The sequence below is a fragment of the Grampus griseus genome (assembly GCF_964374135.1).
Source record: "Grampus griseus genome assembly, contig: HAP1_SCAFFOLD_706, whole genome shotgun sequence".
Taxonomy (NCBI): domain Eukaryota; kingdom Metazoa; phylum Chordata; class Mammalia; order Artiodactyla; family Delphinidae; genus Grampus; species Grampus griseus.
Window position 1 is genome coordinate 12,595 of NW_028132757.1, and position 20,340 is coordinate 32,934.

The 20,340-nt window shown below is 42.9% G+C and overlaps 1 long non-coding RNA gene across 1 annotated transcript; it reads right to left on the reverse strand.

Moving 5' to 3' along the window:
• Positions 1–9,526: 9,526 nt before the first annotated feature.
• On the reverse strand, positions 9,527–14,998 carry LOC309817835. Its single transcript, XR_014296271.1, has 3 exons — positions 14,860–14,998; positions 12,617–12,680; positions 9,527–11,580 (listed from the first exon to the last, which is right to left on the reverse strand). It is a non-coding gene; the product is annotated as an uncharacterized lncRNA (long non-coding RNA).
• Positions 14,999–20,340: the final 5,342 nt, after the last annotated feature.

Genomic DNA, 20,340 nt, shown 5'->3' on the forward strand with positions numbered 1-20,340 from the left:
TGTACCATAACACTTCTCTGTCCACTTCTAGAATTTTCTAAAGCCTGACAGAACATCTGCAGAGAGAGGATGTCATTCCAAGATAATCGACTGCAAGTTACTAAATTAAGATAAAAATGTCCTTAACCTTGAACAGTTTTTAAAGAGATTTTAGAAGAAAGGAGCCCTCCAGGGGGTTGTATAACTATATAATTGTACCCTTTCTAAAAGGCTATTTACAGATACATAATGTTTCACCTCCATTCTTTAAAGTAAAATATAGGATAAAAAAAAATAGTTTGGGGATAATATTTGTTTGGGACAGCAGGCACTGCTAAGCAGTACCACTCTCTCCTTATTCCTTACTATCAGAGCCCTGGTTTAGGAGACCCCATTATCCTTACGGCTAAGGTGGCCAGTTTAAAATCCGAGCTGATGAGATCTAAGTGCAAGTCTGTTGACCATCTGTGGTAAAATATTTGCTCTCTGAGTTAGACACTGCCTTTTTCTTCTTACTTAATTTCTTTTTTTTTTTCCTTTTCTTTCTTCCTGCCCAAATTGTTGGAACACTATTGGAGATTCTGGGGTCACTTTGAAGCTATGTGGACATGCTAGAGATGTGGAAGCTGGAAGAGCGAAGCAACCCAGTCCCCTGGTGATGCCCTTCAGCAGCTGGACTAACGCTAGAGGGTCTATCTCCAAACTTCCTGCTACCCGTGGAAAGTAAGGTAAATCACTCATTCACTTTCTGTTACCTACTAACTGATCCAGAACTCTAACCTCAGGGTTCTAGAACCCTTCTCAGTATCCCATAGTCATACTCATGTTCCGGACTCCTGATCATCAGACTTGCTTATAGCAGATGCATGGGGAGGGCGGGCTCTTCTGGAAGCCCTCATACTTCCTCCCCTACCCCCACCACACACAAATAATGATCTTTATGTCCACTCATCCTTCTATCTACACTCAGAGGCCAGGGCCCCCAGGAAGGCTTCACTGACAACCCTTTACTCCTCTCTACAGGCAGAAAGGGTAGAGGTGTGGGCTCTGGAATCAGACTTCCTAGACTTGAATTCTTAATCTGTTACTTACCAGTTTAGGATGTGGGCAAAGTAGTTACCTTCTCTGGACACCCCTGTAAAAGAGGAACACTAAGTAGCACCTATGTACCTTACTGAAAGGATTAAATGAGCAAATGCAGGTAAAGTTCTTATAATTTTTTCTTGGGTCAATCAATTCTAGCTGCTATTGTTACCTTTGACTAATTTAGGGCAGAGTCCCTTTGCCCTCCTTTGGTTCTCTGGGCCCGTCTCATTCACAACACACACAACCGCATACTGCAGAGTTTTGAAAGGTGGTTCTCAAAATGTGGTCCCTGGGCCAGCAATATCAGCCACACCTGGGAACTGGTTGGAACTCTGGCACTGGAGCCCAGCAATCTGTGTTTTAACAATATTCTCAGGCAAATCTGATGCACACTAAAGGTCGACGACAACTGAGAACATCTGTCTCAGACTCTCCTGGAGGCATTCACCCAAAATAGAGTTACAGGACCTTACACCGGACCAGCTGGAGAAGGGCTCTAGTAATTGCCCTGGTTATCAGGCTTGTCATGATTTTTCAGCACATAAATGTTTGAGAATCACTGCCATTTTGAATGTGTGTTTCACTTGTCTGTTTTTCCAGTGGACTTTACTTCCTTGCAAGGAAGGTTTGTGAAGATTTGTTGCTGTTGTTTGCATTATTAGTTTTATTATGCTAATTCTAGAATCTCTGGTGCATAGTGCAATCTCAGGCAGGAAGTAGTGGCTCATTAAAACAGGTATCCCAAAAGTCTTAGTAGAACTTCAAGATTAATTCCTTCAGGAAGAGGTAAAATTGTCATTAGATGCAGATGATACGATACTATATATAGAAAACCCTAAAGACTCTACATGAAAACTACTACAACTGATAAACGAATTCAGCAAGGTAGCAGAATACAAGATTAACATACAGAAATTGGTTGCATTTCTTTATACCAACAATGAAATATCGGAAAGGGAATGTAAAAAAAACAATGCCTTTTAAAATCACAACCCCAAAAATAAAATACTTAGGAATAAACCTCACCAAGAAGGCAAAAGACTTATACGCTGAGAACTGTAAGACATTAATAAAGGAAAGTGAAGATGATTCAAAGAAATGGAAAGACATCTCATGTTCTTGGGTTGGAGGAATTAGTATTGTTAAAATGCTCATACCACCCAAAGCAATCTACAGATTTAATGCGATCCCTATCAAATCATCCATGACATTTTTCACGCAATTAGAACAAATAATCCTAAAATTCATACAGAACCATAAAAGACCCAGAATTGCCAAAGCAATCCTGAAGAAAAAGAACAACGTTGGAGGCATAGCCACCCCAGACTCAGACAGTACTCCAAAGTCACGGTAATCAAAACAGCATGGTATTGGCACAAAAACAGAAAGATGGATCAATGGAACAGAATACAGAGCCCAGGAATAAACCCACACACCTCAGTTAATCTTTGACAACTAATCTTTGACAAAGGAGGCAAGAATATATAATGGGAAAGAGACAGGCTCTTCCGCAAGTGGTGTTGGTAAAGTTGGATAGCCTTATATAAACCAGTGAAGTTAGAACACATCCTTTCACCATACACGAAAATAAACTCAAAACGTCTTAAAGACTTAAACATAAGACATGACACCATAAAACTTCTAGAAGAGAACACAGGCAAAATATTCTCTGACATAAATCATACCAATGTTTTCTTAGGTCAGTCTCCCAAGACAATAGAAATAAAAATGAAAATAAACAAAGGGGACTGAATCAAACTTACAAGCTTTTGCACAGCAAAGGAAACCATAAACAAAATGAAAAGACAACCTACAGAATGGGAGAAAATATTTGCAAATGATGCGACCAGCAAGGGCTTAATATCCAAAATATACAAACAGCTCATACAACTTGATGACAATAAAAGCAAACAACCCAATCAAAAAAATAGGCAGAAGACTTAAAGAGACATTTCTCCAAAGAAGAAATACAGATGGCCAATAGGCACATGAAAAGATGGTCAACACTGCCAATTACTAAAGAAATGCAAATCAAAACTACCATGAGGTACCACCTCACACCAGTCAGAATGGCCATCATTAAAAAGTCTACAAATAACATATGCCGGAGAGGGTGTGGAGAAAAGGGAACCCTCCTACAACACTGTTGGTGGGAATGTAAGTTGGTGCAGCCACTGTGGAAAACAGTGTGGAGGTTCCTCAGAAAACTAAAAATAGACCTACCATATGATCCAGCAATCCCACTCCTGGGCGTATATCCAGACCAAACTATAATTCAAAAACACACATTCACCCTGATCTTCACAGCAGCAATATTCACAATAGCCAAGACATGGAAACAACCTAAATGTCCATCAACAGATGAATGGATAAAGACGATGTGGTACATATATACAATGAAATACTACTCAGCCATAAAAAAAAGAATGAAATAATGCCATTTGCAGCAGCAACATGGATGCAACTAGAGATTATCATACTAAGCAAAGTAAGCCAGAAAGAGAAAGACAAATACCATGATACCACTTATATGTGGAATCTAAAATATGACACAAATGAACATATCTATGAAACAGAAACAGAATCAGAGACATAGAGAATAGACTGGTGGCTGCCAAGGGGGAAGCAGGTGGGAGAGGGATGAACTGGGAGTTTGGGATTAGCAGATGCAAACTGGTATATATAGATTGGCTAAACAACAAGGTCCTACTATATAGCACAGGGAACTATATTCAATATCCTGTGATAAACCATAATGGAAAAGAATATGAAAAACAATGTATATACATATGTAGAACAGAGTCACTTTGTTGTACAGCAGTAATTAACACAACGCTGTAAACCAAGCATACTTCAATAAAAAATAGGTTAATTAAATTTTTAAGAAGATTAATTCCTTCAGAAGAACAAGTACTACACATTCACAAAAAAAGCACCCTTTGAAAGTTTAAATTTTTGAATTTCTTTGCCACTTCCTTAGTTTTGATCATCTTGGACAATATATTTTTAATATTGACTTTTAAAAAGAATTGTGTTTCAGTGTTTGCTATCCTTAGAGAGACAGAAACAGATAAGTACAACTAAATACTTATTTTTCAAAAGTCTCAAAAGTATAAGGGAAACGAAAGTAATTATATCTTCAAATGATTTTGGGGTATGTTTCTAATTTCATACTTCTGATGCGATTAAAGATTAAAACTGTATTAAGACATTTGAGACATGCCGCATTGGTATTAAATGAATTTAATTTTGTGTAAAGTGGTAGAAATATTTTCTTCAGCAAACATACCTGCAGATATAAAATCACAACCATAAATCTACAAAAAAGCAAGCTACTGAATGAAATCTGATTGGTTATTTCCCTGCAGTATGGATCTGCTAATAATTTAATTTACTACTTGCTAACAGAAGCCAAAATTTAAATATACATACATATATATGTGTGTGTATATATATATATATCTCTTCAATTTTAAATCATTCATATACATGAACGAGTATACATACACATATATAACAACTGTTCATATATATATATATATATATATATATATATATAAACAATTTAAATTAAAGAAAGTACAGCTGGTGGCCTATTTTTTCCCCCCGATTTCTAAAGATAACCGTATTCTATTCTAGGCAGTGGAATGTCAATCCACCTTAAGGGTTGTTCAATGAGCATATCTGAGAAACCACTGGTTTAGCCAATGATGTACTTATTGAGGGAGGCCCTAGTGCCACTGTCAAGAGCTTATCCACAGGAGAGATAAGATGGTACTTGTTTGGTTTGTGAAAAGAAGGAGTAGTGAGGAACGGCAGGTAGCTGCAGGCTGATGACACGTGATGTCCATATATATGTAGAACCAACACACCCATAATTGCACCCATTTTCCATACCCAAATCCAAAGCCTTTATATCATTAATCCCAGGCAAAAATGGTAAGATTCATGTGTGTTACTATCCCACGGCTTCAAGATGCCTATAAACTCATATGAGTATGTCTTAGTTTTATCAGTGGAGGACAAACCAGGCTTCTATCACCAAGCCCCGTTCCATAACAGGCAAACCAGTCCAAGACTTCTCTGAGTGCTGCAGGAGAGTCTATGGAAGGGGCGCTCACTCCACTGTGATGCCTAAAATGCCTTTGCACAGAGCAAACATTCAATACATGCTGAGTGAATGAATGAGTGAACTGGTGTCATAAAACAGGCTTATTTCAGGGAAATTCCATTCAACAGGCTGGCATTCCTTCCTACCCATCTTAACTGTTAAGCTTGCCATCAGACAAAAATTTAATTATAAAACGTTAGAGCTGAGGAGATTTTAGAAACTATCTACTCTCCAGAGGTATACAACTTTAATTTAGTGATAAAAATCACTAGGAGTGACTTAGGAGTCTATCAGACCTGAGTCCAAATTCCACATCTACCATATTTTCGTGAGCAAATAACTACTTCTGAGGCTCTGTTCCATGTATGCATTATGGGATATCATAATAATACATACATTAATTGTATGACTATCAGGGGATGAAATGACACAATCCATTTGCCATGGTCGGCTAAGTAATTTGCACCAAGTAAGCACTCAAGACATTAGCCAATATTAATAGCGGAGAGATGAAAACAAAACTCTGGGACTGATGCCTACCCTAGTGGCCCCAGTGGTCATAATGACTTTCTTCCATTCAGCCTGCTCTCTTCTCACTACGACTAAGGAAGAGAAGATGAACAAATTAGGAATAACAATTTGAAAATGGTTTTATACTCCCTGAATGAATGGAATTATAATAAAATGATTCATGAGTTCTGCAGAAATATGATGAGACTTTAGATCTTTATGTTAGTTCTCTACAAAACCAATTTATGGCCCTAAGATGTACCTTCCCACCCAGCCCCATCCTTACCAGTATCAAATATCATTGTAAATGGAAAAGTCAACAACACATAATCAACAAGCTAAGTTACAAGCCAGTGAAGTCTCGGAGGTTTGATAGAGAAAATTCAGATTTATCATTATATGTAAAAATAAGATGATATGAAGAACTCAATCTAAAAAATATTACCTGGAGATCTATAATCTGTACAATAGTGCTATAAAAAGTAAAGAGCTAGAAATCTATTTAGATGGTTTTCCTTATAAGAAAGCACTTTCTGTATAACTTTTAATGTACTATTGATGAGAACAATTCAACAAAATTCAAATAAATATCTGCAGATGTCCTACAAGAAGAAAAGAACAGAGTTAGATGTGACAGGGGATAACTGGACTTCAGGATGAGTAAGACCCTATACTTGACCTCAATAAATTAACATGAAATACAGTGGATGAGTCACGTACAGAATGTCAGAATTCTAAAAGGCCAAGCTAAGTACCAAAAGGAACATGTGCGGACTCTTAAGAAGGAAATAAAATATTGGTTAGTTGATTACGAAAAGGCAGAAGGGAGTAGGTTCCCTTTGGCTGCTCTTTGAAGAGATCACTTCCTTTCCCCCCTAGTCCTGAGGCTAGGGTGGCATGGGCAATAGAGGAATGTGGGGACTGAGAATCACTTCTACTCTCACCAGAGTGGCTGGAAGCAGATTTTCTTACCAGGATGTAGTAGTATGCTAATATTTAAGGGTTCTTGAGGTCAGAGAGAAGGGTTTGAATACTCCGGCTCCATCTCTTGCTGTGGGTCAAGTTTCTTACCTTTCCAGCACCTCGGCGTCTTTATCTGAAAGTTGGGGATGATGATAATGTCTCCCACCTGAGTGTGAGAGCTATATGCTATAGTGCATACGCAGGGCTAAATTTGGTGCCTGGCAAACAGAAAGTGCTCAGTACGGCAGGAGAGTGTAGTGACAATAAAGGCAAAGATGACGGGGGTAGTGCCGGTGTTGCTTCTGCCCCCAGAACAGGCTCTGACTGGGAGAGAGTTAAAGCACCTTTGGGTTCATGGGGGTTTATATATAAGCAACGGTTGATCAATGTGAGCTGGTTGTCCAAATGATTATGTGCAATCTAAGAAAAAAATGGGCCTCGGATCTGCTCAGCTACTTAATAATATTAGCAGTGGTAGTAGTCAAAGAAGCTAAATTTTATTAAGTGTTTATATGCCAAACAACGTGCTGAACGTTTTAAAAGGATTTACTCACTTATTACAACGAGGCTATACGCTAGGTCCTGATAATGTTATTCGTCTCTTTCAGATGTTGACTGAGCCTCAGACGGGTTACAAAAGCATCTAAGATCCCGTTGTCAGTACATGACGGAAATGAGTTCAAATCCAGCCTGTCTGACTTGTTCTTAATCACTAAGGTATGAAATTATGCATGTTGCCCTTTGCCTGATTCTCCTTCTGAGGCCTGAATATTTCACTTAGCTCTCTGAGTGCAGAAGAGAGAAAATTCTCTCTCCTTGACCCAACTTGGCATCAATATCCAACTCCCCTTCTCAAAATGGGTTGCTTCAACGAGCAGCAATGAACGCCGGGTCGTGGACCAGTCACCTTGATGACTAAGAGTCAGACACTAGGGAAAGAAAATGCTCTGTGACAAACCTACCCTTGTACAGAAACAAGACAGAAATGGGGAGACAGGGCAGAAGATAATGGAATAAGGCATAGGAAAAATAGCACCTGGCATCGTGATAGTAATAATAATAATAGTAGTAGTAATAGTAATAATAGTAGACTTTACTATGCTCTAGGCATTGTATTAAGTGCTTGGTGTAAGTGACTTCGTTTTAACATTGAAAACAAGTCTATGGGGATGAAATATTATTAACATCATTTTATAGGCAGGAGTATTGAGGTTCAGGTAATCAGGTAAATTGCCCAAGCTCATATGGTTAGCAAGTGGAAAGCAGAGATTTGAACCAGCACCTACACTCCTAACCATTATGCTATAACCATCATGCTGAAGACATAAGAATTCCAATGGTCTTTCCCCATAACCCACTCCTGCACTCCAGACTTAAATAGTCCAAGATCAAGAGAGAGCAAGCTTGGAGTTGCCACTCTTCAGTGAGTGTCAATCATTTCAAAACAGTGTATTTGCTAACAAGATGCAGTTCCTGTGATAATCTTCTCAACCAGGTATCAAGAAACAGGAAGCAAAGATTCAAGTAACAGTATGTTCCTACTTACGAGGAAGGTGGGACAGCATAGTTGACACTGGGCTTAACTGTTTTGGAAAACGTGGTCCCAGTAGGCATACACGCTGGTACATTTTCCCCACCTACCAAATACAAAAGGAGTATTTCATTTCCATGTTGCTCTTCAAAGTTCCACCTCATTCGTGCCTGTCATTCATCCTCTGGCCTCTTCCTGTCTCCATTTCTGTACAGAAAGGTGCTGAGTCTCTGCTCTCGGATACGAAAAGGGTGTGTTAGGAGAGGGAGCCATGGTACCTCGATGTCTTTTCTTTTTCATCTTAATTCTATTATGCCAACTCCACTGAACTTAACTAGAGTGAATACCGAATTACACGATTACCCTCTGTTCTATTCTTCAGATGTTATATTTTGATAAAATTTACGACATGCTGCTCTCCCCTTGAACACCAGATGAACACTAGAAATGGATGTGTGTTGACATAAAATCTGTTATAATTACAATTAAAGTATAGCTTACATAATGATAGTGTTAACATAAAATTATAGATGTGTAGAGACAACGTGGTCATGCATTTTTTAGTATAAGTACATGCTTAGACCAATATCTGTTAGCGGAATGAAGATGGAAGAGAATTTTGGTTAAGCCACAAAGGCTGTTTAAGGACTTGCAGATAGCTAAGGGGAACTCAAAGACCAGTAAGGTAATATTTCCCCTGCCATGTTTGCAATTGCAAAGTGAAGGGGAGATGTGAAAGTAAGTACCCCTATGGAAATTACAAGACAAGTACATTTTTTTCCTTGAATACCTGGGCAAATGCTTAAATTCTAATGTATATCAGTGATGCAAATTTTCAACTGAGTTTGATAAATCATAAAATAATAATTATACATATATGTATATAAAACTGCATGGAACTAGACAGTTCAGAATTACTTCTAATTAAAGAGGTACCCTATGACAACTAACTTAAACCTTACAAAATATGGTTCCAAGTACCCTATCAGAGTGAAAAGTAGGAGACTGAAAGGTTTATTGTAAATGTTTGTAGTCATGGTGTCTTAACTAAAACTACTGTGTCACAAATACTATTAAAATAATTGTGACATTTTCTTCACTTTTACTGCAAACAACAAAACAAACTATAGGTATTTTTTCATTTCAGGTAATTATTTTAGCTAACAGTTATTAAATGTTTTGAGAAGACAGAGTGCTAATTGCATTACTTCATTTTATCTTTAAAATAGCGCTTCCATGTAATTATTCTTAATATCTCCATTGTATTAAAGTGTATCTCTAGTTTAGACCTTTCTTCAGAACTGCAGACTTGTGTATCCAACTGTGTACTCAGCATCTCTACTTGGACGTCACGAAAACAACTCAAATCTTATACCTCCAAAACTGGTCTTTAATGCCCCAAACATGCTCTACCCCAAACTTTTTCCATCTTAGGTGACAGTAACCACACCTTTCCAGTTCCCCAGGCCCTAAATCTCGAATTCACCCTTGACCCCCTCTTCCTTTCCATTCTTGCATTCAATCTACCACGAAATGCTGTCACAACCTTCGCAATGTGCCACTTCTGAGAATTACCAGCCGCTAGCAGCCTGGTGCAGGCCACCAACATAGACCTCGAGGATCCTGTAGTCGCCTCCCGAGATTCTCCCTGACTCCACTCTCTCCCCACATCCTCAAGGCCACAGATAGAGTTATGCTTTTCAAACAAGAGACAGTTCATGCCACACCTCGGCTAAAATCCTGCCCCTGGCTGCCTACATTTAGAGTAAAAGACACAATGCATGTGATGGCCTCCCAGGACTTACCCAATCCATCCCATCACATATCCGACCTCCAGCCGTCCTGCTGTCTCTTCCTCCCCACTGACTAAGTCAGCCAGGGTGGCCTCCTTGATATTCCTCCAAGCTGCCCGGCATATTTCTGCCTTAGAGTTTTGGGACTGGTTATTCTTGCTCCCAGGGAGTGGTCTCCCCATCATACATTCTGACAACTCCCTCACTTCAAGTCTTTGCTCAAATGTCAACTTATAAAATCCACCCTGACTACCCTATTTAAAATCAGAACCTACCTGTACACTCCTCCAGCACTCCCAACCCAAGCCTCTTCAGTGAGCTTCACATCCTTTTCCTTATCCCGTAGCGCCCATCAACTTGTGACAAAGCACAGAATTTATTTATAACATCCGTTTCCACACGAGAGTGTAAGGAGGGAGAAAGCACACAAGAAGGAGCACGCAGGCAAAGGCTCTTGTCTAATTTATTCATTGATACGTCCAAGCATAGAGAACAGGAAGATCCTTGATAAATAGTCCTGAAAAAGATACAGATGAGGAAACTAGTAGTAAAGCTCAGAAAGTTTAAGTAACTTCCTCAAGGTTCTAGAGCTAGAAGAGGGTCACAGTAGAATTCACACTTGGGGATGTCTAACTTCAAATCTCTCAGCCTCTCTGCTATCGTTTTTTTCTTCTTTGCGGTACGCGGGCCTCTCACTGTTGCAGCCTCTCCCGTTGCGGCACACAGGCTCCGGACGCGCAGGCTCAGCAGCCATGGCTCACAGGCCCAGCCGCTCCGCAGCATGTGGGATCTTCCCGGATCGGGTCACGAACTCTCAACCACTGCGCCACCAGGGAAGCCCCTCTCTGCTATCTTAAGTCCATGCAATTCAGGATTTGTTTTAATCAGTGCCATGGAAATTCTCACTCCACTGAATAGGATCACTAAAGTGTTCTCTGTCTAGATTTATATACATATTTTCCATTTAAACAAAGGAAACAGAAGAGGGGAATTCATCATGGGTTATTGCGGTAGTTTTACAGCAATTTAAGCAATAATGACATTTAAGTAATAGTGATATTTAATGATAGCATAATAATAATAAAATAATAGCTCTTAAATGTATTGAAGATGAATTGCATGCTGAACTCGGTGCTAAAATATTTCCATGTATATTTTGTGCAAAATCCTTATGAATATTCTATCAGATGAGCTTTATGTGTAACTCCACCAGGCATACTTCTCTTATTCCGCTTTCAAAGATAAGGAAATTGATGAGAAGTGTGGTAACCGTTTGATCAAGATGAGACTGGTAATAAGTTGTGAGTATGAATTTAAATTCAGGTCTAACTCCAGAATTTGATTCTCAATCCATACATGAAAATTCTGATGATTCCTTTGATAAGGGTATGGTCTATGTTCTCTCCTGGAAAACATCCCCCATTATGTCTGCCTGTGCTCATACCTTCAGAACACAGTCAAGTTTGAAACATGATAAAAATGTTTAAATAGTGTGCTTTAATAAATGGAAATATCTTCATCTAAACAATAACACAAAAAGGCAGGCTGAGCCCTTTGAAGTGGCTTCGTTGCTATCTTCCATCCAGAACAAGAGAAGGAATCAACAGCTGCAGAGTAAAGAAAGCATGAAACCCAGAGATGGAGGATTCTGTAAATGACCAATTACAAGACTATTCAGCCGCACTTTCATAGCAAGAGGCAAAATATTCCATTAAACTGAAAATTCTTCTACCCCTCACTCCAAGGCCCACACAAACATTAATGTTGCATTTATTAGGATGTACTTCCTGAGCTCTATCAACTTGACTTTCAGCAACTGTATTAATACAGTCCTTTCGCTTTGCACATATATCTGAATGATGGATTCCATGACTGGAGTTTTGTAGAAAGAGTGGAGTGAATGAAGTAAAGTTTGGGACGAGCCATCATAATCCATAATGATGGGCACTGAATCAGGACAAGAAGAAACCTCTCTTCTCATTTATTTGAATGAAAATTCTACTATATGTTTATTGCCTCTGTACAGGGCCATCTGTTGAATAGTGGAAAACAAGCATCTTTCATTTGGAGGTAGGATTTGTGTGCTCAAGTTTCTATGGGCCTGCAGAATTAATCTTGTTTTAGAAATGAAATAAAATGTAATTTCTTACTGTAAGTAGATGTGGTTAAGCAACTGGCAACTTTGATGTCTTTAAATCACTGCAGTTTCAGGGTAGGCAAATCTATAATTATTTCAAGCACTTCTTTATTGGTGCAACAATTGAGCAGTGTACATAGTGGTCAACAACCTGGGCATTGTCAGACGACTCTAAGTTTGAATCTAGACTTTGCCACTCACCAGCTATGTGACTTTCAGCTATGAGAAGCACTTTCTTCAGCTTTACAGTGTGGATTATTACATGCCCTTTGCAGAACTACTGTAAGAACTAAATGTATATGGGCACAGTGGCTCATAGTAAGGGCTCAAATTAGTACTGTGGTCACTACTAGTAGTATTGAAAAGAAATTAGAACTTCTATTCTCATAAAGTGGGATATGTGTCCCTTTATCATTGTAATTTCATACCATTTTACTTTTGACCTTATAATTTAATAGCTTGATCCAAGAAACATTTAGCAGTAAATATAATTGAAAGAAGATTACCTGTCAAACATGAAATACTGTAGCATCAAGTGTGCTGGCACAATACTCTTCTCCGATAATCAACCTGTAAAAATATGTTATTGTCTTCTTTTTAATTAAGCACATTGAACATACATATTTACTGTGCCAATTGGCGAAAGGTCCATTAATTAATCAGTCTAACTATATGTTGCATAAACGTCTTCTAAACATAATCGTATATGTATTTTATTTGTTGGGAAAATGTGTTTGAGATTGTTCTTTTCTGCCTATTTAAAGTAAAAGAGGGTGAGAAGTAGAGTTAGGCTTAATGTACTTTGTACTCCATTATGCCATGAAAATGCTTCTGTGCCCTGGAGACAACAACAAAAGATTTGCTTTAATAACAAGAATCAAGTATGTTCTAAAGCTTCCAGGTAGGAGGCGTATAGGTTGCAGTTTATATCAGAAGTCTTTGCTCTCTCTCTCACCTGCGTCTAGATGGGAAAGATGTGGTCACAAATGCTTCAAGGTGATATAGTAAATGTTGGAAAAGAGGGGGGTAGGAGGCAGAGTTTTGAATATCTCAAACCTGAGCTAGAAGGATTTTATTTAAAGAAAATAGCGGATATTATTTTTCACTTAAGGAATGCCACTCAGCAAACCTGACATTAATGTAGGAAATTAGCTCTTTTAGCTATGATGCTTTCAAATGCACATGGCTGAAAACAAATTCAAAATAGTCAAAGGAAATTTAAAAACAAAAACCAAACAACAACAACCACCTCAACAAACAAGTACTAGAAATTCAGGGATGCAGCCATATTCAGATACAGTTGGATCTGGAAGTTCCAGAGTATCAGCAGGGTTCCAGCTCTCTCTCCATCGCTCAGCCCTGCTTACCTCTGCAAGACTTTATTTTACAGAAAGTCTCTTCTTGTGCTGGATGGTAACTGGGAGTCCCAGAGTCGTATCTCCCCAGCTTAGAAATTCCAGAGAGAAAAGACAATTCTTCCATTTTTCTCTGAGAGAAAAGTCCTGGGGAGGAATCTGATAGACTTAGCCGAGGTCAGATGCCTACCCATGAGCCAATCACCTGCTTTACTGGAGTTCAGTCCCTGGAGACTCATCCCGGGGGGGGGGGGGGCGGGGGGGGGGCCGTGAGGAGGCAGGATGGCATTATCTGGCAGTTCTCCAAGAAAAGCCTGCTGTTTTTGTTAAGATGAAAGGGGAGAGGACATGGATAATGAAACCTGTATCTGCTTCTGTAAAATCCACAGAATCTTACTCCCTGCCCTGTGTCGATGACCATGCAGTAAGCTGACCCAGGAGGTCATTTTTCCCACAACAGTCTTCATATATATGACTAAGGAACACACTGGTAAAAGAATATGGGAGAAAGTCTGAGTATGACAAGTCAGCTAGACTGATATTAACTAAAAAAGCTGTGTGAAAATATCCTTAAAAAGTTGCCCCCAACTCACTCAAAGTCCAAAGTTGGAGCTGGAAATACAATGTCATGGAGTTTGGATAAGAACAGGTTTTCTCCAAGCTGAACTATGACACAGAGATTAGAGACTTCTAGAAACTATACTTTTTCAAAGAAAAAACATCACATGAGAAAAATGAGGCCTAGAAAAATTAAACGACTTAAGGTAACATAGCTAATTAATGGCAGGACTGAGACTAGAGTATACTTTGTGTAATTGGCTATGGTCTTTTTTGTTTGTTTTTGTTATCACTTCAAAACGAGACAAACTTAAAGAAAGGAAACACAACCAAGGCTCAGTGGTTGGAAAAGAGATGGATGTGAACGCCCACTTGTTTCTTACGTATAAAGTTACCCCTCGCAGTATTTTGGAGGAGAAAACGCTGGCTCTTCCCAACGTTGGTTACATACACAAAGATTCCAAAGACAAGACAAGTGCTTTGCAAACAAAGTAACTAGAACCAGCTCAGGCTTCCCCGCGCCGGGTCCTACGTTCCACGGTCAGAACCACCAACTGTATCCCCCCGGGGAACAAAGTGATTCAGAAAAGCTAGCGTCTTCAGAGAAGGGAGAAAACTTAGCCGGGAAGAGAGTCAGGAGGAAACTTGCTCAGCTTCTTGCTGGGGTCTGAAACGATCCCAACAGAGTCCTTAAACCCCTCAGGTTTCCCCAATCAAGCACCCTCGCCTCCAACCTGGGCCACCCCAGATCTGACTATCAGAGGAAAGAAGTCTGCGGACGCACGGAGAGCTGACCACCCCACGAGAAGGACCTACGCGCGGCCGCGTCCACTCACCCGCCGCTCCCCGGGAGACTGGAGACCAGCCCGGGGTCCAAGTCCTGGGCGTGGCAGACTCGTCGCTCTCCGGGCCCAGCTCCAGCTCACCTCGGCGCGGCCCGCCTGGGCGCCGCCATCTTGACCAGAAAGGGGGCCTCGCGCCGGAGGCCCCTGAGCGGGCGCCCTGAGCGGAGCCGGAGCGCCGGGGAGCCCCAGGTCGGCGCCCTACGTCCGCCGCGCGCTCGCGCCCCGTCCACGAGCGACGAGAGTCCCGCACGCAGCGCCCTACCCAGGCTTCCGCGGAACCGACGCCCCGCGCAGCCCGCACCACGGCTCAGGCAGCGCCGAGGGCGGCCCGGGCGGAAGAGCGGGCGCGGGGCACGCGCTCGGTAACCTGGCAACGCGGAGCAACCCGGCGTCTCCGGCGAACCCCAGCCCTCCACCAGGAGGAAGCACGGACCCCCGCACCCGCCGCCCAGCCCGCGCCGCCCCTCGGTCGTTCCGCCCGCCGCTGCCCGCTGGCTATGGTCTTTTCAATCCATGATACAACGTCTATATGTAACAAATCTGTTAAACCCTAAATGTTTATGATATTCAAGTAATCCATTATCTGAATTATTCTTGAAGATAAAACATCCAAAGACTTCTTAATTGTATGGGTATACATACATAAAATACACGTGGAGGTAACTTCCAATATAGTATGTGCCTGTCTCTAATTCCTTCCCTCTCCGCTCTTTTAAAAAAATGCCCCTTTAAAAATTGCCCACTCACCATCTGTTAGGTAAATTTGCTGAAACACAGTAAATGTGGAGACAGAAATTGTTATAGAGACTATTCCAAATGGCACCGACACCTGTATTTATGAAATTTTTAAAAGGGTAAGTTAGAGTTGATTTTTTTTTTAAATCCCACTATAGTAACACCACATCATCCTAGGTGCCCAGTTCTATCCAATTACATAAGATGGAGAAAGAGAGAGAGAGAAACAGAGAGAGAGAGGAGAAAGAGAAAGAAGAAAGGAAGAAAACCAAGTACTTATGTATAAAGTGTTGCTCCCAAAGTTTGAGATTATACTCAAGCATCAATGAACAGAAGGAAAACACTTACAAATTTACAAATGTATTTCATTTATGGTATGAGGGACACAGGTTTAGATTTGCAACACGCTCCCACAAGGGTCAAATTGACCACTTTTTTCTATCTAGTTGCTCTTGAGAGAACAAAACAATTGAAACAGATGCCATTCAATTCCAAGTCTATAGCTTAGACCATGTCGCTGCACATGAAATATTGTTCATTCAGAGTCAGCACATAGCAAGAGTAATTTATACTCTCAGAGTGTTTGCTCTCAAGCCAATAGCAGAGAAGCCTTGACTAAAAACGTTCCCATTAATTTCCATTGTAATATATCTTACTTATAGCCCATGAAACAGTGGTCAGGGGAGATTTATTCTTTGGACACCATATTATATAATCTCTCCACTTTAAGCCATCCCCCACTCGGCGATTATTTTTTAAATATGTTACTCGTAGTCAATATTAATTTACATTTAATCTTTCTTAGCATTAGGAGAGTATTATTTTGTACAGGCTCAGAAACAAATCTCCCGAAATTCCTCCCTGATGCTCCCTTCAGGCTGAAAATGCATTGCAGGGTGGCTGCAGTGACTTAATCCTAGTTGGCAGAGCCCTGGCCACACACTAATTTCATTAGCCTCAAACTCCTGGATTTGAAAGATCCACTGAATATGATTCCTGTCCTCTGACATGTCACTTACTAACCAATTCAGCGTGCATACAGAGGAGAGAAAGGACTCAGCTCTGGCCCACCGGCAGGCAGATGAGAATGCCCAGTCAGAGACACTGTTTACATCTGAGTGGTCATTCTTGCCCGGGTCCTCATTTTCAGGAAGGAAGTTCAATCCAGGCTTTGCTGGCAGCTGCAGCATTTGTTACATCCATTACTATCTCCTTGTTCCTTCTTGCCCCCCAGTGCTTAGCATCCCCCATTTCAGTCACTAAGTCTTCCTTCCCCCAGCCTAGAAGCTTACCTCACCATAAATTTTTATCTCAAATGATAGGTTTGGCACATTCCCCACAGCAACCCACAGGGACTGGGGAAAAGAAAATTCAGATCTCTGGAGAGCTAAGAATTCAACCATTTAGAGGAGTTTCTTTTATACAGGACAGTCTTCATTGAGCTGAACCCTGCAATCCCAGAGAAGATTCACCTACCCGTTCTTTTCTTCTTTCCCTAAAGTGACTGTGTCTTTGAACAATGGGTCTGTGTTCCCCTATTCTCTCTATTCATTTTGCAGGTTTACAGAGGCTGGGAAACTGGGGACTGGACTTACATGCCAGGAGCTTCTAAGATCACACGCAAAAATAAGGCTACGGGAAGAGATTGTTGGAATCTATCTCTGTATATTTGAACATGGGCAGTGGTTAACCAGGATGCTCACACCAAGCTTATATCCAGCTTGCAGCACAAGCTACAAGTTGGTGCATCCCTCCTACTACCAGCCTCTTCTCAATAAATGCAGGTGAAAACTGGGGGCTCTTTTCCCTCAGCTGTTCAATCCAACATGAATAGCTGCAATTTGCAAATTAGAGGAAAATGACAGTGTTTTCTCTGAATGGTTTTGGTCCCAACCCACACTGCTAATGTTGGCATTCAGTTCCTTTCCTTCCCAGTGCAGGGAACGGGGGAACTAAGCGTAAGGCAAGCGTTCTCTTTTCTTGCAAGTGCCTCAGATCCACACACCAGAGAAGGAATCAGCTCCCCCTGGAATCTTTTTCAGCAAACACATTCCTTCAGCCTAGTCGGCAAGCTCTCTCTTGACTAAGATTTCACTCTTTTTTCAACAGGCAGGCCCCTCTGCAGTACTGCCCAAGCTCCAAGTGAAGGCACCAAAATAATTTTAAAAATGTCAAAGAGCAAATGCGCCTTCAACCCCCAGAGCTCCAGTAAAAATACTGTGAGTTGCCCCTGTGGTTCTCAGGTGACCTCTGGCCTCATCCTCCCTGCAGCGCTGCCTCCTCAGGTTCTCTAGTTTAAGCTCAGAGGTAAAGGAAGTGCTTCTGGGTTTTGCTTACAACAACCCAGGCTCTTCCTGAAAGCATTACCTCAAAGTGAAGGCTGCCCAGAAGCACTTTTGGCCTTGCAAACATCTAGAGATCTCCATGGTGGCATACTCAAGAGGTGCTAGAGATGCTCAGAGGCTCAGAGGGGCCATACCAGGCTGCAGCTTTAGACAGGCACCCCTCCTTCTGGCACAAACACAAGCTTCATACTCCTGGGTGCTGATGTAGTGACAGCTTGAATCACTAGGAGTCCCCTCCAGAAACCCAACATGCTTCAGGAAAGGCACTTGAGAGGGAGCCAACTTTTTAGCTACGGGGAGCATAAGGGTCAGCCAGAACATCTGGAGAAGGGACTAACTGAGCTTGGGTCCTACCAGGCAGGGAGAGAGCTGTGCATTAGGAAAGGATCACTTCAAGACAGAGATGAACAAAAAACTTGGATATAGGGGTAGAGAAGGAAAAGACAGGCAGAAATTGAAAGGGAGAACATAAAAACAGAGAGACAAAAAAAAAAAAAACAGCAGGGAGAAAGAGACACAAGGAGAGAGACACACAGGAAGAAAGACAGAGAAACAAGAGAACCCATAGTCACGCAGACCCTGAAACTCAATTTCTTCATCCAGAAGCCATCCATCTATACCCAGGGCGGCACAGGAGCTGTGGGGCCGAGGCTGCGGGAGCAGGGGGTGAGAGAGCACTGCAGCACCGCCCACGGCTCAGCTGGCCCGATCCGCCGTCCTCGCATCTTCCGCCGTTGCCCGCCTGCACCCGGAGCTAGAGGACCGCCCGGCCTTGCTCGGCGCACCCTACTGCCTCCCTCCAGGCGCCTTCTTGTCTGGCTCTGAGAATCGTCCTCAAAACCCAGGACTGGGGTTGGGGGCTGCGTTAGGGAGGTCGTGGGAAAGGATGGGCACAGGGTGGGTGCAGAGAAAGCGATTGTGTTTCGCAGTTAGCATGAGCTCACCTCCGGGCTCTGAGCTGGCAGGAGTAGAAAGCTGATCGCCCGGCTCCTGCCAGTGGCCGGATCGCAAAGGCAGTTTAGACGGTGCAAACAACTGCCCAGAGCAAATCACCTGGGGGCACGTCTGCCGGTGGCTTCTCCCCGCTTGAGGACAGTCCCCACGCCTTCCGCCCCATGCCCTCGCAGAGACAGGTTACAGGTCGGGAAATCCAACCCGAGCGAAATGGGCAATTCACGTCCAAATGTAGGTGAAGACCTAGCCTTCGGTTTAAGAACTGCCTCCCTAAGCGCTTCTCGAAATTTTCCAAGGCAGCTGCAGCTTGTCGGGCGGCTTGGGGCAGGGTAGCTGGGGGGTTGAGAAATGCCTAGTTTCTAGGCGTCTTCTCATCTTTCATATTCCTTGCGCCTAGGTGGCTCTCACAGGAGCCCGCCCGGCACTTTTACAAGCCTGTTTTGGAACCATATTTCACTCGAATGCAAACCCATTTAAATCATCGCCTTGTTTTTCGGAGACTGTTTCTTGTCAATGGGGCCATAAATCCAGAATGTCAAGCCGGATGGAGCGGAGCGCGGACAGGGGAGAGATGGAAGGGAAATGAATCAAGCAGGGAAAGTACCTCCTCGGGTGAGGTGGGAGGGATTCGGCAGGATCTCCAGGGTGGAAATGAGCGAAGGCTGACCAGACCCCGCACCCCTGGAGTCCAAGCCAGCCTTCAGGATAAAGAGCGCGGGGAGCTACGGCGCGCTCTGCCCCGGAGGGAGCGCCCCCCTACCTGGAAAAGCCTCAGGATGTTGGCTACCACGGTGGAGACCAAACTCCCCGAAGCCCCAATCACTCCAACTACTTTCTCGGGCTTGACGAAAACCGGAGGCTCGCCGTTGGTGCAGCGCACTTCGGAGGTGTCCTTCTGGATGAGCGCCTGGACGAAAGTGAGCGACTGTTCGAGCGCATAAGTGTCCCTGGAACAAGTGTCCAGGATCCGCGCTCCCAGCGTCACGTTGGGCAGCAGGTTGGGATCGCTGTTGATCTGGTCCAGGGCGTAGAGCATCGCTTCCAGCCTGTGGATCCCGTTCTCCCTCTTGATGTCGCCGCAGGGCACTCCGCTGGGACCCTTCGCGTGCACCGGGAACAGCCCCCCGAGGGTGACGTCCCCCTCGATCCGAATGGAGTGCGAGGCGTACATCTCCTGGCCGCGCGCCGCCGCCGCCAGCGCGCACAGAAGCACCTCCAGCACGCAGCAGGGAAACTTCATCAAAGTCAGGGCGCGGAGCAGCTTCCCCAGCTGGACCATGCTGCTCCCGCGGCTGCGGCGGTGGCGGCGGCACTGGAGGGGACGGTGGCGGGCCCGCCGGAGTCCTGGCCCCTTGGGGTGAGCTCCTCCGGTGAAGCCCAGGGTCTCCTGCGGGCGAGGAGGGTAGGGGCGCCCGGGGAAGGGCAGCCGGCGAGGATG